Genomic DNA, 13955 nt, shown 5'->3' on the forward strand with positions numbered 1-13955 from the left:
AATCAAAGGTCTCTGCTTATGACAAGAACTCATCTCTCCACTCATGGCTGCTACCTGCTGTTGCTTTTTCCCTGGCTAGCAAGGAACTTACAGCATGTCTAGCATCCTACCTGCAAATTAATGGTAATGCAGCTGTTTAGTGTTCTGGTCTGGGTAGTATAGGAAGGAAACTCAAAAAAGTTGGTGTAGGCATTGAGCAAGTGAAGTATATGGTAGCAGTGAAGTATCTACCACATACTTCACTTGCTCAGTGCCTACACCAACATCTTTCTTGAAGTATGGGTTAGCAGTACCTACCATATATATATAGATATATGACAGAGCATACTTCTGGATGGTATCTTTCAAGCCATGTCTCATTCAGACATGACTGTCTGTCTCTCCTGGAGATTCTGTGAGCTGTTTGGGGGCCACAGAGGACAAGTTTTATAAACACTTCTGAGAAATGTAAAGATGAGAGGCTATACGCCATATATATTGATATCTTTATTATTTCTGAATATGTCTATTACTGGTAATAGTCCTTGATCTGAACTCTATTTTGTTTGATAATAATATAGTTAATTCAACTGTTTTGTGATTAGTTTTTGTGTGGATTTTTTTTTCATCATTTAGCTTTTAACTTGTGTCTTTATATTGAGAGTAGTAGACTTCATCTATACATATTAATGCTAATGTACTATACACTAGATCTGTATATTTTATCTGTTTCTCCTCTCTCCCTCCTCCCTTCTCTCTCCAAATGGGCATTCTCTACATTTTATTTGGAGTCTTGGAACCTTTTATATTTAATGGAATTGGTTGAGTTTAAATGTATTATATTGTTATTTGCTTTCTATTTGTCCCTTCGGTTCTTTTTCTCTTTGCTTGCACTCTCTTTTTGATGAATTTTTTATTTTTTAGTATTCTATTTTATCTTTACTGTTGGATTTTAGCTATTGCTTTTGTTTTATTTTACATTTTAGGGGTTGATCTAGGGTTCCAATATGCATCCTAACTTATCAGAGTATACTTTCAAATATCATTATACTACTTACATATAACTGAAGAATCTTTAAAAAGCACAGATCCATTTCCTGCTCCTGTCCTTTATATGGTATTATGAAATAATTTTCTTTTACATATGTTATAAACCCTACAATATATTGTCATTATATTTTATTTAAAGAGTAAATTTAGCTTTTTGTTTAACTTTTTTTGAACTAATTTTAGACGAACAGAAATGTTGCAAAAAATAATATAGCGTTTTCCTATATATTTATTTCCCAGCTTCTCCTAGTGTTAACATTCAACATGACATGGAGCAATTCTCAGGACTGGGTATGTAACATTTATATGATACTATAACTAAATGACACATCTTATTAGAATTTCGCCAGTTAAAAAAATTGTAAGCATGGACCAGAACTTCATTTCTTTTTATGTGTGACTGATATTCCATTGTATGAATATATCACATTTTGTTCATTCATTCATCAGTTGGTGAGCATTAGGTTATTTTCATTTTTTGACTCTTATGAGTAATAATGGCTATGAACATTTATATACAAGTTTTTGTGTGGATAAATGTTTTCAGTTCTCTTGAGTATATACTTAAGATTGAAATTCTCAGGTCACGTGGTAATGTTATGTGTAACTTTTCGAGGAATTGCCAAAGTGTTTTCCAAAATGTCTGCACTATTTTACATTCTGACCAGTAATGTGTGTGGGTTCCAATTTCTCCAAATTCTCATGAATAGTTATTATTATCTATTTGATTACAGCTATTCCCGTGGATGTGAAGAAGTCTTTTACTGTGGTATTGACTTGCATTTTCCTGATGGCTAATAATGTTGAGCATGTTTCCATGGTCATGCATATTGACCATTTTTATATTTTCTTTGAAGAACTGTTTATTCCAATTCTTTGTCCAGTATTTTTTTAAGTGGTTGAATTGTGAGAGTTCTTAATTCTGGATATGAGTCTCTAATTAGATATATAATTTGCAAATATTTTGTTCCATTTTTGAGGTTGTCATTCACTTTATTTTTAAAAAACTTATTTTTTTATTAATTTTTTATTCTGATAGGTTTTTTGAGAACAGGTGGTGTTTGGTTACATGAATAAGTTCTTTAGTGGTGATTTCTGAGATTTTGGTGCACTCATCACCTGAGCAGTGTACACTGTACCCATTATGTAGTCTTTTATCCCTCAACCCCCTCCCACCCTTTCCCCTGAGTCTCCAAAGTCCATTGTATTATTCTTATGTCTTTGCATCTTCATAACTTAGCTCCCACTTATTAGTAAAAACATACAATGTTTTTATGAGCTACTTCACTTAGAATAATGGCCTCCAATTCCATCCAGGTTGTGGCGAATGCCATTATTTTATTCCCTTTTATGGCTGGGTAGTGTTCCATGGTATATATACTACAATTTCTTTATGTACTCATTGATTGATGGGCATGTGGGCTGGTTCTGTATTTTTGCAATTGTGAATTATGCTGCTATAAACATGTATGTGCAAGTATCTTTTTTTGTATAATGGCTTCTTTTCCTTTGTGTAGATACCCAGTAGTGAGATTGCTGGATCAACTGGTAGTTCTACTTTTAGTTCTTTAAGTAATCTCCACACTGTTTTCCATAGTGGTTGTACTAGTTCACATTCTCACCAGCAGGGTAAAAGTGTTCTCTTTTAACCACATCCACACCAACATCTATTGTTTTTTGATTTTTTGATTATGGCCATTCTTGCAGGAGTAAAGTGGTATTTCATTGTGGTTTTGATTTGCATTTCCCTGATCATTAGTGATGTTGAGCATTTTTTCATATGTTTGTTGGTCATTTGTATTTTTTCTGTTGAGAATTATCTATTCATGTCCTTAGCTCATTTTTTGATAGGATTGTTTGTTTTATTTTCTTGCTGATTTGTTTCAGTTCCTTGTAGACTCTGGATATTACTCCTTTGTCAAATGTATAGACTGCAAAGATTTTCTCCCACTCTGTGAGTTGTTGGTTTGCTCTGCTAATTGTTTCTCACACTATGTAGAAGCTTTTTTGTTTAAGTCCCATCCATTTATCTTTGTTTTTGTTACATTTGCTTTTGGGTTCTTGGTCATGAAGTCTTTGCCTAAGCCAATGTCTAGAAGGGTTTTTCCAATGTTATCTTTGATTCAGCTTGAATTAATATTTGTATAAGGTGAGAGATGAGGATCCATTTTTATTCTTCTGCATGTGGCTTGCCAATTATCCCAACAACATTTGTTGAGTATGGTGTGCTTTCCCCACTTCATGATTTTAAGTTTCTGTGAGTCCTCGTGTGTTAGGTGAGCCTCATAAAGACAGCAGATACCTGGTTGGTGAATTCTTATTGATTCTGACATTCTATATCTTTAAGTGTAGCTTTTAGGCCATTTAGATTCAATGTTAGTATTGAGATATGAAGTTCTGTTCTATTCATTATGCTGTTTGTTGCCTGAATACCTTGTGTTTTATTCATTGTATTATTATTTTTTATGTCCTGTGAGATTTATGCTGTAAGGGGATTCTATTTTGGTGCATTTTAAGGATTAGCTTCAAGATTTCAAGCGCCTTTTAGCAGTTCTTAAAGTGAAGACTTGGTAGTGATGAATTCTCTCAGCATTTGTTTGTCTGAAAAAGACTACCTTTCATTCATTTATGAACCTTAATTTCACTGGATACAAAATTCTTGGCTGATAATTCCTTTGTTTAAGGAGGCTAAAGATAGCGCCTTTAGCCTTCTGTAGGGTTTCTGCTGAGAAATCTGCTGTTAATCCGATAGGTTTTCCTTTATAGGTCACCTGAGACATTTGCCTCACAGCTCTTAAGATTCTTTCCTTCATCTTGACTTTAGATAACCTGATGACTATGTGCCTAGGCAATGAATCTCCCAGGTGTTCTTTGAGCTTCTTGTATTTCATTGTCTAGATTTCTAGTAAGGCCAGGAAGTTTTCCTTGATTATTCCCTCAAATATGTTTTCCAAACTTTTATATTTCCCTTCCTCCCCAGGAATACCAGTTCCTCTTAGGTTTGGTCGTTTAACGTAATCCCAAACTTCTTGAATGCTTTGTTAATTTTTTAATATTCTTTTTTCTTTGTCTTTGTTGGACTGGGCTGATTTGAAAGCCTTGTCTTTGAGCTCTGAAGTTCTTTCTTCCACTTGTTCTATTCTATTGCTAAGGCTTTCCAGTGTATTTTGCATTTCTCTAAGTGCATCCTTCATTTCCAGAGATGTGATTGTTTTTTCTTTATGCTATCTATTTCACTGAAGATTTTTCCCTTCATATCTTGTTTCCCCCCACCCCCTTTTTTTTTAAATGGAGTCTTGCTCTGTCACCAGGCTCGAGTGCAGTGGTGCAATCTTGGTTCACTGCAACCTCTGCCTCCAGGGTTCTCCTGGCTCAGCCTCCCAGACTGTAGTTGGGACTACAGTCATGCACCACCATGCCCAGCTAATTTTTGTAGTTTTAGTAGAGATGGAGTTTCACCATGTTGGCCAGGATGGTCTCAATCACCTGACCTTGTGATCCTCCCACCTCGGCCTCCCAAAGTGCTGGGATTACAGGTGTGAACCATGCGCCCAGCCATCTTGTATTATTATTATTTTTATTTCATTAAGTTGGACTTCACCTTTCTCTGGTGCCTCCTTGGTTAGCTTAATAATCAACCTTCTGAATTCTTTTTCTGGAAATTCAGAGATTTCTTCTTGGTTTGGATTCATTGCTGGTGAGCTAGTGTGATCCTTTGGGGCTGCTAAAGAATCTTGTTTTGTCATATTACCAAAATTGTTCTATTTCTTCCCATTTGGGTAGACTGTGTAAGAGGAAAGATCTGGGGCTCAGGCACTGCTGTTCAGATTCTTTTGTCCCATGGGGCATTCCCTTGATGTGGTGCTCTCCTCCTTCCCCCAGGATGTGGCTTCCTGAGAGCCAAACTGCAGTGATTGTTTTTTCTCTTCTGGATCTAGCCACCCTGCAGAGCTACCAGGCTCTGGGCTGGTACTGGGGAGTGTCTGCACAGAGTCCTGTGATGTGAACTGTCTTCAGGTCTCTCAGCCATGGATACTAGTACCTGCTCTGGTGGAGGTGGCAAGGGAGTGAAGTGGACTCTGTGAAGGTCTGTGGTTGTAGTTTTGTTTATTGCACTAGTTTTGTGTTGACTGGCCTCTAGCCAGGAGGTGGTGTTTTCAAGAGATCATTAGCTCCGGTAGTATAGGGAGGATCAGGTGGTGGATGGGGCCCATGAGCTCCTAAGAGATTATGTCCTTTGTCTTTGGCTCTCAGGGCGGGTAGAGAAAGACCATCAGGTGGAGGCAGTGTTAGGCATGTCTGAGCTCAGACTCTCCTTGGGTGGGGCTTGCTGTGGCTGCTGTGGCAGATGGGGATGTTGTTCTTAGGCCAATGGAGTTATGTTCCCAGGGGGATTATGACTGCCTCTGCTGTGTCATACAGGTAGCCAGAAAAATGAGGGAAAACTGGCAGTTACAGGTCTCCCCCAGCTCCTGCACAGCCGAAAGGGCTGGTCTCACTTCCACCATGGCCCTCCCTGAAGCAGCACCAAGTTTGTTTCCGGGCAGCAGGTGAGCAGGGCTGAGAGCTTTCCTCAGGCTACCAGCCTTCCAGCTGATAAAGCAAGCAGGGCTTCCAGGTTTCATATCTCCCTGCCTGCCACAGCTTCTGTGCTGTGTCTGCATTCCCAGTTCACCTCTTCCCCTGGGTTCTGTCCAGGAAACTTCATGGTTGGTCAAAATTGTTACAAAGTGCAGCTAGAAGTTTCCTTGTCCCTGTGTTTTTTTCCGGTTCCTCTGGCAGCCTTCCCGGAGGACCCCTGTGAGACAAAGTCAGAAATGACTTCCCTGGGGACTGAGGGAGACAGCAGGGCTCTTCCCACTGCTTCTTCCACCCCTATATTTTGCTCAACTCTCTAAAGTTATTGCAGTTCCAGGTAAGGTCAAAACCCTCCTCCCATGATCTATACCTTCAGGTTCCCCAGTGAGAGTGTGTGCTCAAGGGTGGATGATCCTCCTCACACTTTCACACTTTGGGCATTCACGGTTTTTTGGCTGTCACCTGGGGCCTGCGGCAACACTCCGCTTCCTTCAAAGGGTCTGTAGATTCTGTCAGCTTTCCTGGTATGTTCCTGAGGTAGTTATTGGAGCAGAAGTTCATGATGTGAGTCTCCACATGCTGCTCTGTCTGGCTGAGTGGGAGCCACAAGTTAGTCCTGCCTCCTATCCATCCTTTCCCCCAAAGAGCTGTGAATTTTCAAGTAGAGGATAGAGTGAGCTGTGTTTTCTGGTGTGTTCTTAGAAGCTCATTTCTAAGAAGCGTCTTGGGGACCAGTGTTATGTGAAATATATTTTGGAAAATTTGGCCTGGGCAAGGGGAAGCCAGTGAATGTTTTAAGGAGGGTGACGTCGTCCAAAATATTTTATAAGGCCTTCTCTTGGCAGGAATATGATTTGATGAGGAAGAGGCTAGAGGCCTAGAGAACAGATGGGAGCTCATTGATATCAGCACTTAGACATTTGAGGGTGAGGGCCCAGATGTGCAATGACAGTGGGATCAAAGTAACTATGTAGATGTGAGAGGGAGGGTGAAGAATAAGAAAGTCATCAGCAAATGATAATTGTTTTCTAACCAGAGATAACCTGGATGGAAAATTTAAACAAAAGAATATATAGGTGCCATTTAATGAGCATTTGTTATATGACTGAATACACATACACACACAAACACACACACACACTCCATAGGTTAAGACAAATGAATTAATTTATCCAAGATGGCATGGCTGAAATTAGAATAGCAAAGGTTTGAATTCAACTAATTTCAAAGGCCAAATTAGTGCCTCTGTGCTAGTCTCTTGTAAGAAGAATAAGAAAAGATTATACCAAGTGGTGTTATAGTTAAGATTTGATGAGCCATAGAGTTGAAATTTAAAAAGTGAGCAATTAAAAATGCTTATTGTGAGATATATATGTAACATAAAAATCTTCTTCAATAGGAGGTAGATGAAGTAATTTAAGCATGACACTTGAACCTTAAGGAATTTTGACGGTAAAAATATATGATATATAATATGACGTTATATGATATATAATTAGAATATGATATAAACTGCTATAGTATAAATTAGAGACTACAAACATAACTAAAAGCCCCTTTCTCCCCAAATTTTACTTCTAAGAGCTGTGACTGCTGAAATTAGACAAACTTTTGACAATAAAGTAATGAATCAAATGAAAAACATAGAAGTAACCACCTGTGACTCACCTTTGTAGACCTGGTGTACCATAGAGGTAAAAGCAAACTATTACGATACAGGTGTCCTATGCAGTGGATTTTTTTTTCTGTATTAATTGAACAATTAATACCTTTCTAAGATATGTTAGGGACTATATAAATTACTTCATTTACATTATTTTCTGTGGTGAAGGTGAGTATATTATGCTCATTTTACTCATGAAGAAAGTACAGTTTAGAGTTTAACTCGTCAAAGATCCACAACCAATTATCTGCAGAGTTAGAATGGGACTTGGATTTGTGTGAGTTTCGTGTTTGTTTACTTCACATTTGAAGAAACATTAACCTTTCTCTATACTGCTTTGTGATTTAAAAAAAAAATAGTTCTTAACTGTCGTATAAATATATCCAAAAGTTATCAGCTGTTTCAGACTTTTTACAATTCCACTTCCTTTGTGAAACTTTTCCTGAGATCAAAGATTCATCTTTATTACCAAATAGTGATTACTCTCCCTGCAAGTATAAAGCATAAACGCTAATTCATGAGCCTTGTATTTTGTAACATCTTGATTTGCTGTTTAACTACATTTATTCATCGAAGTAGTCTTCTTAAAAAGTAATTCTCAAATGGACATTAGGATGGGTTTTAGACCATTTAAAACCTTTATAATAATGTGCAAGATGAAATAGATGTGGCAAAAATGGGGTTACCTAATCAGAAACAACCTCCAGAATTAGTAAATTTGATTCAATGATGTGATAAGGGATGGAAATTAAAAATAAATAAAGTATTTCACAGATATTATTGTAAATAAAAGCAACGCAAACACTGATAAGTGCAAACATATCTGAACATGGTATTTTCATGACAGAAGAAATATGGACAAAGAACAAGAAGATGAATTCTGTATGGATAAAAGGAGGCTCATAGATCTCAGAAAAATAATTAAAAACAACATGTTTAGAGGAAGAAAAATAACCTGGAAATGATATCATCAAAAATGCCTATGGTAATAAAGAAAAACAAATTGGAAATGCGGCTGAAATGTATTGGCACACAGGAATACTGTTATGGTTTGCACATCTATGGAAGCATCCCATTACCAAGGAGAAGGGGGCTGTGCCTGTTCACAGTTCTGAGACACGATCACAATTGGAATCATAAATAATACTTCTATTTGGGGGAATCTTATTACCAGGAAATTATAGTCAAAATGGAAGAAATACAGAGACGTGCAATAATCGTGGTTAGGAACTGCCAGGATTGCTTCTAGGAGAGATGATTCAAAGAATTAAAGAGCTTGGTATTTAACTCCTAGCAACTAGGAGCTCACGAGTATTTATAATCACATGGAGATTGTTAACCCTAAAGAGAGAGGCATGTCAATTATTATTTTTTTAAAATTTATTTATTATTATTATACTTTAAGTTCTAGGGTACATGTGCATAACGTGCAGGTTTGTTACATATGTATACTTGTGCCATGTTGGTGTGCTGCACCCATCAACTCGTCAGCACCCATCAACTCGTCATTTACATCAGGTATAACTCCCAATGCAATCCCTCCCCCCTCCCGCCTCCCCATGATAGGCCCCGGTGTGTGATGTTCCCCTTCCCGAGTCCAAGGTATCTCATTGTTCAGTTCCCACCTATGAATGAGAACATGCGGTGTTTGGTTTTCTGTTCTTGTGATAGTTTGCTAAGAATGATGGTTTCCAGCTGCATCCATGTCCCTACAAAGGACACAAACTCATCCTTTTTGATGGCTGCATAGTATTCCATGGTGTATATGTGCCACATTTTCTTAATCCAATCTGTCTCTGATGGACATTTGGGTTGATTCCAAGTCTTTGCTATTGTGAATAGTGAGGCATGTCAATTATTAAGGGCTATAATTAAAAGCAATTTAGTAAGATTAGGAAAGAGAGAATTGAGGCAACAATCATAAGACCAATTTGAATACTGAATGAGGAGTGTGCCTAGGATTACAGCCTAGCTTTTTAGTTTGCAATATGGGCTTCCATGATTTTGAGCATTTCTAAACATCTCATGTGTTCTTTTTTCCCGCTGTGATTCCCTTTCCTCCTTATAGTTTTTATCTCTCTCATTTGAACCATAAGTTCTGTGTTCCTTTGTGTCAATACATTTTATGGATCATCTGTGAATTCCTGCCCACTTAAAAACACTGGTTTTTAAAATTTATGTGGCAGCCTTGAGCTAGCATTCATTTTGCAAGCACTGAAAGCAATCTTTTCCTTACAAATTTACCTTTCTTTAATCCATGGGTATGTTATATTTTCGGGTGCTATGTGATATATTTCTGTAAACCAGAATTTCTCAGTGTTCTAATAAAAGGTATAAAAAAGGTATGACTATCAGTAACTCATTTAAAATGATTTATCACAGCATTGTGATTCAATTAAATATTTCCTGGCAAACAAATTTTCCTTAATGTGAACTTTAAATGAGCTTGGCTTTGAGTTATGTATACAGTGAAAGCAGCAAAATATGAGTCATAGAAGAATGTAAATTGGAGGACAATATTCTTATATTGTGAAATAGCTACTTTCTTTAAAAGAGTGACATCACTTCTTTAAAGTTCTGTCATTTAAATTTTATCAAGAAGTAACTATAAGAAGAAAAAATTGAGAGATCTTTGGAAAAACAAATGCCATCTGTCCTCAGTGTTACAGAAATAGGTCTCAAAAGCAGATGAAAATGTGAGCAGTCTACACATCAGAGCTCAAGGGAGGCCAAAGTACTTTTACTGATGCCTGTGTTCATAGTTCTTGAAACCCCTTAGAAGGAATGTTCTCTTAATTAGGAATAAAAATATTCTGTGTTCTTTACAAAGTCTGATATTATTTCCAGGATGTCTGAACAATGATGTAGGAAAATCTATCCTACAACTGTAACAGAGAAGTATATTTTAATTGCTCTTATGCTTTGGAAAAAATATTAAATTTGTATCTTGGGAAATTTCTCTTTCCTCTTTTCTTCATCCTGTCTCTCTCTTTCCCTTTCTGTGTCAATGAATACTACTAGGTGCGAGATATTAGGTTGTTTATGAGCAATTGAAATATTGCAGCCTATATGAGTCATAAGAAAGGTGAAGGATTGGCCTTTCTTTGATTCAGATGATGAGCCTGACACATATATGGTGCTCATGGCCTCTTCTGCGATTGGAAGCAAACACTGTGTTTACTTCCTTGTTCCAGAGCTTCCTTTTACTGCTTGTAGTACTTCAGAGATTTACTCTTTGTGTTTGGTATAAATTATCTCAAGAGAGTACTGTGTACCTCAAAGTCCTCTAGAGTCTGTAGGGTAATACACAGAGTGGCAACCAATTGTTCCTGGTTTTAGAGAAAAATGTCTTCTCTAACCTGTACAGACACTTCTTATCTTTAGATTCCAGTCCACTTCAAAAGAAACAAGTAGGTTGAACATGTGTCTTGAGACCTTTGCTCAGTATTGCTTAGTAAGAAAGCCCATAATTGTTGCTCACTTCTGACTTACCATCTTTAGTGTAAAATGTGAGAAACACATTAGAAACCTGGAAATATAGCTCTTACCCTACCTTTGTTATTTTGCTAGGGCTGTGATGCTGGGAAAGAAGAAAGGAATTAAAAGGAGCCCATTTATATTACATATGTGCCATGATTACATATCTCTCTTAGTGAATCTCTAAGTGAAATGGAAATCTGGATTGAAGAACAACAGTAATAGAAAAAAAAAAAAAAAAAAGAACAATTCCCAACAGTGTACTGTATTAAGGTGCTGACCCAGGACTTACAAGCCAAAAAGTGTCAGTTCTCAGTCCTTCTCTTTTGTCAAACCAAGTTTAATATATACAATTGTTCATCACACGTACATACACACACAAGTATATATATGTGCACACTTGCATATGTATGTTTATATTATATAATGAGTTATATATAGTTAATTTAAAAATTGACAATTGTAGAAAAACCAGAAAGTTAGAAAAATGAATAGTATTGCTATAACCAAGAGATAATGGGAAAATTACTGCTAGTGTCTTTCTGTTGATTTTTCATACTTTTATTTATTGTAGTTGTTATCATCCCATATTTTATATCTTGTTTCTTATTTAAAATTTATAATTATAACAACCATTTCTTATGCCTCTGTAAACTCTTTATAGGCATCATTTAAATATATCCAAAGAGTTCACAAAGTGGATAATTTCATAGTTTATTTAAGCATTTTTATTTAACCATTTCCCATATTTGGGGCATTTAATTTTTCTCTCTCTTTTCCTGGTTCTCTTTTATCTAATTTTTTTTTTTTTTTTTTTTTTTTTTTTTTTTTACTTTGCCCCATTCCTTTTTTTTCTCTATTATTCTTTTTTCTTCTTATTTTAATAGGAACTCTATCAAAACTGAGATGTGGCTGGAGCTTTAAGATAGGTGACATTCCTTACTTAAGGGGAATATTATATCCACTAATTTTCAATTTTGAGGAACCTCATACAAGGTAGAAAACCATGATGGCAACAACATCTCTCAAAAAAAAAAACCACCCTTGAATCATGTTTATATATATGTATGTATGTATATGCGTATGTGCATGCCTGTTTGTGTGTGAGTATGCATGTGTATTTTTGTGTGCATGCATGGGTTTATGTTTTTGTAGTATAGATCTGTATGTGTGTGCGAGTGTGTATCTATGAATACATCTATGATTTGTGGATAGATTGGAGGTGTGGGGATGTCTAAAGCCTGCTCAACAAGCTAGGCTTGAAAATGAAATGAGTATCTGTATCAAACTGAATGTCTAATATCTATTTGCAATTCAGCTGCCTCGGCAACATGGATTTTGGATTTAATGTGACAGCTGGTGTCAACAGCTTTTTCAATCCAGATGCTCTGTGATCTGTGTGCTTTGAAGGAAAGGAGAGGAAGTGCTGTGTGTTTAAACTGAAGGACTCTATTGGTAATTCTTTGATACCTAGGTAATACTCCCAAAATCTGCTCTGTAACTCCACATTGGCATTAGTTTCCTGGCTTCAAGAGGGGACTGAGAAGGAGCTGCAGTATTGCTGGTGAGCACTGGTGATGGAAAAAGTGCAGTGCCTACAGCTCAGAACAAGGGAGGCCAGCAAAGCAATAAAGGCAGAGAGAAGCTTCACAGTGACAACTCTGAGTGTTCAGGAGGCAAATGCAAACTCTACTTTTGTACATAAACAAGTATTTTTGAAGAGCTCAGAGCTAGCATGGTTTAGGTATTTGGATTGAAATGTCAATATTAATGGGACTTCAATGATAGATTTGAGGAGTATTGGGTCACCTGACTAAAACCACAGAGATCAATCTTTGTTTATAATGGTCCCCCCCTGCCCAGTATTTCTAATTGTTTTCTTAAAGATAGATCCCCAGATGATGAGTTACCCAGTTTTTCAATTTGGGTTTGCCCCCAAACAAACCCTAAGGCAAATATTTGTGTGCAAGGGGTTTATTTGGAAGATCCCAGCATGTCCAAGTGAGGAACTGGAAAAACTGAGATGGAGAAAAAAGAAGAACTAATGAAAGGTGCTTTAATAAGTGGATTACTCCTGTGGGTAACAGGGACCGAATTCCACTAGGGACACTTTGAGAAACCATATGCAACACACTCAGAATCAGTCTACAAAGATTGGCAAGCTGAGGCACTGATACATTTGTTACTATCTGCTTTCTTTGAAGGTTGTTCCAGGTTTATTAACTCCAGAAAATGGCTACTTGTGGCTGAGCAGAATGATAAGAGAGGTAATACATTTGAGATGTAAACTTGTCAGATGGCTGAAAATTCTATGTGACCACTACCAAAGCACACAAGTGGGATGAGGGGTAAAGATAGGGCATTGGCAGCATCAGCTCCACTGAGTTCACCGCGTCTGTATTTCAGTACACTGTTCTTGTGAATATGTGCCATGTATTTAGGATTGTTATTCTTTTGCTTTCTTTCATCTGGGAATCACAAGGTATCTAGATATTTAAGATAAACTATAACTCTAAAGCTTTTTTCAATCTCTGTGTCATAGTTCTGTTAAGCAATCAAAGCACGTGGTCCATTCTACGTTGAAGGTCTGCTGGAATGTGTATTTCTCCTCGGAAAGAATAAATATTGAGGCACAAAGAGGCTTGAAATATGGAAGAGAAATGTGCTACCATAGCAGCCTCACTCTGAAGGTGGTCTAAATTGACTTGGCATTTTGGCTCATAGCTTTGAAAATTCCCTTTATTTCTACCCCAAATTCACGTTGTCTGATGTCAGTACCCATTTATTTATATAGCATTTTGTTTTCACTTTCCAGTTCTCCCTCATTCAACTTGTAATAAATCAACCTAGAAATATTTTGACCTTTCCTGTGTCCTATCATTCTTTATTCTTTTAGTTAAGAATTTTGAAAAAAAAAAATGAAAGAAAGAAAGAAAAAATAGTAGTTTACTCTTCCTCACCAAGCAGTCACATCAGCACATAAAAATCTGGCTTCCACCTCTACCACTTCCCTAGGAATGTTCTCATCATATTCAATAAACTCATAAAACCAAGTTTAATCAGCACTTTTTTTTTTTTTATTATACTTTAAGTTCTAGGGTACATGTGGATAACGTGCAGGTTTGTTACATATGTATAGCTGTGCCATGTTGGCGTGCTGCACCCATCAACTCATCAGCACCCATCAACTCGTCATTTACATCAGGTA

This window comes from Macaca mulatta, chromosome 4 (genome assembly GCF_049350105.2).
Source record: "Macaca mulatta isolate MMU2019108-1 chromosome 4, T2T-MMU8v2.0, whole genome shotgun sequence".
NCBI classification, from domain to species: domain Eukaryota; kingdom Metazoa; phylum Chordata; class Mammalia; order Primates; family Cercopithecidae; genus Macaca; species Macaca mulatta.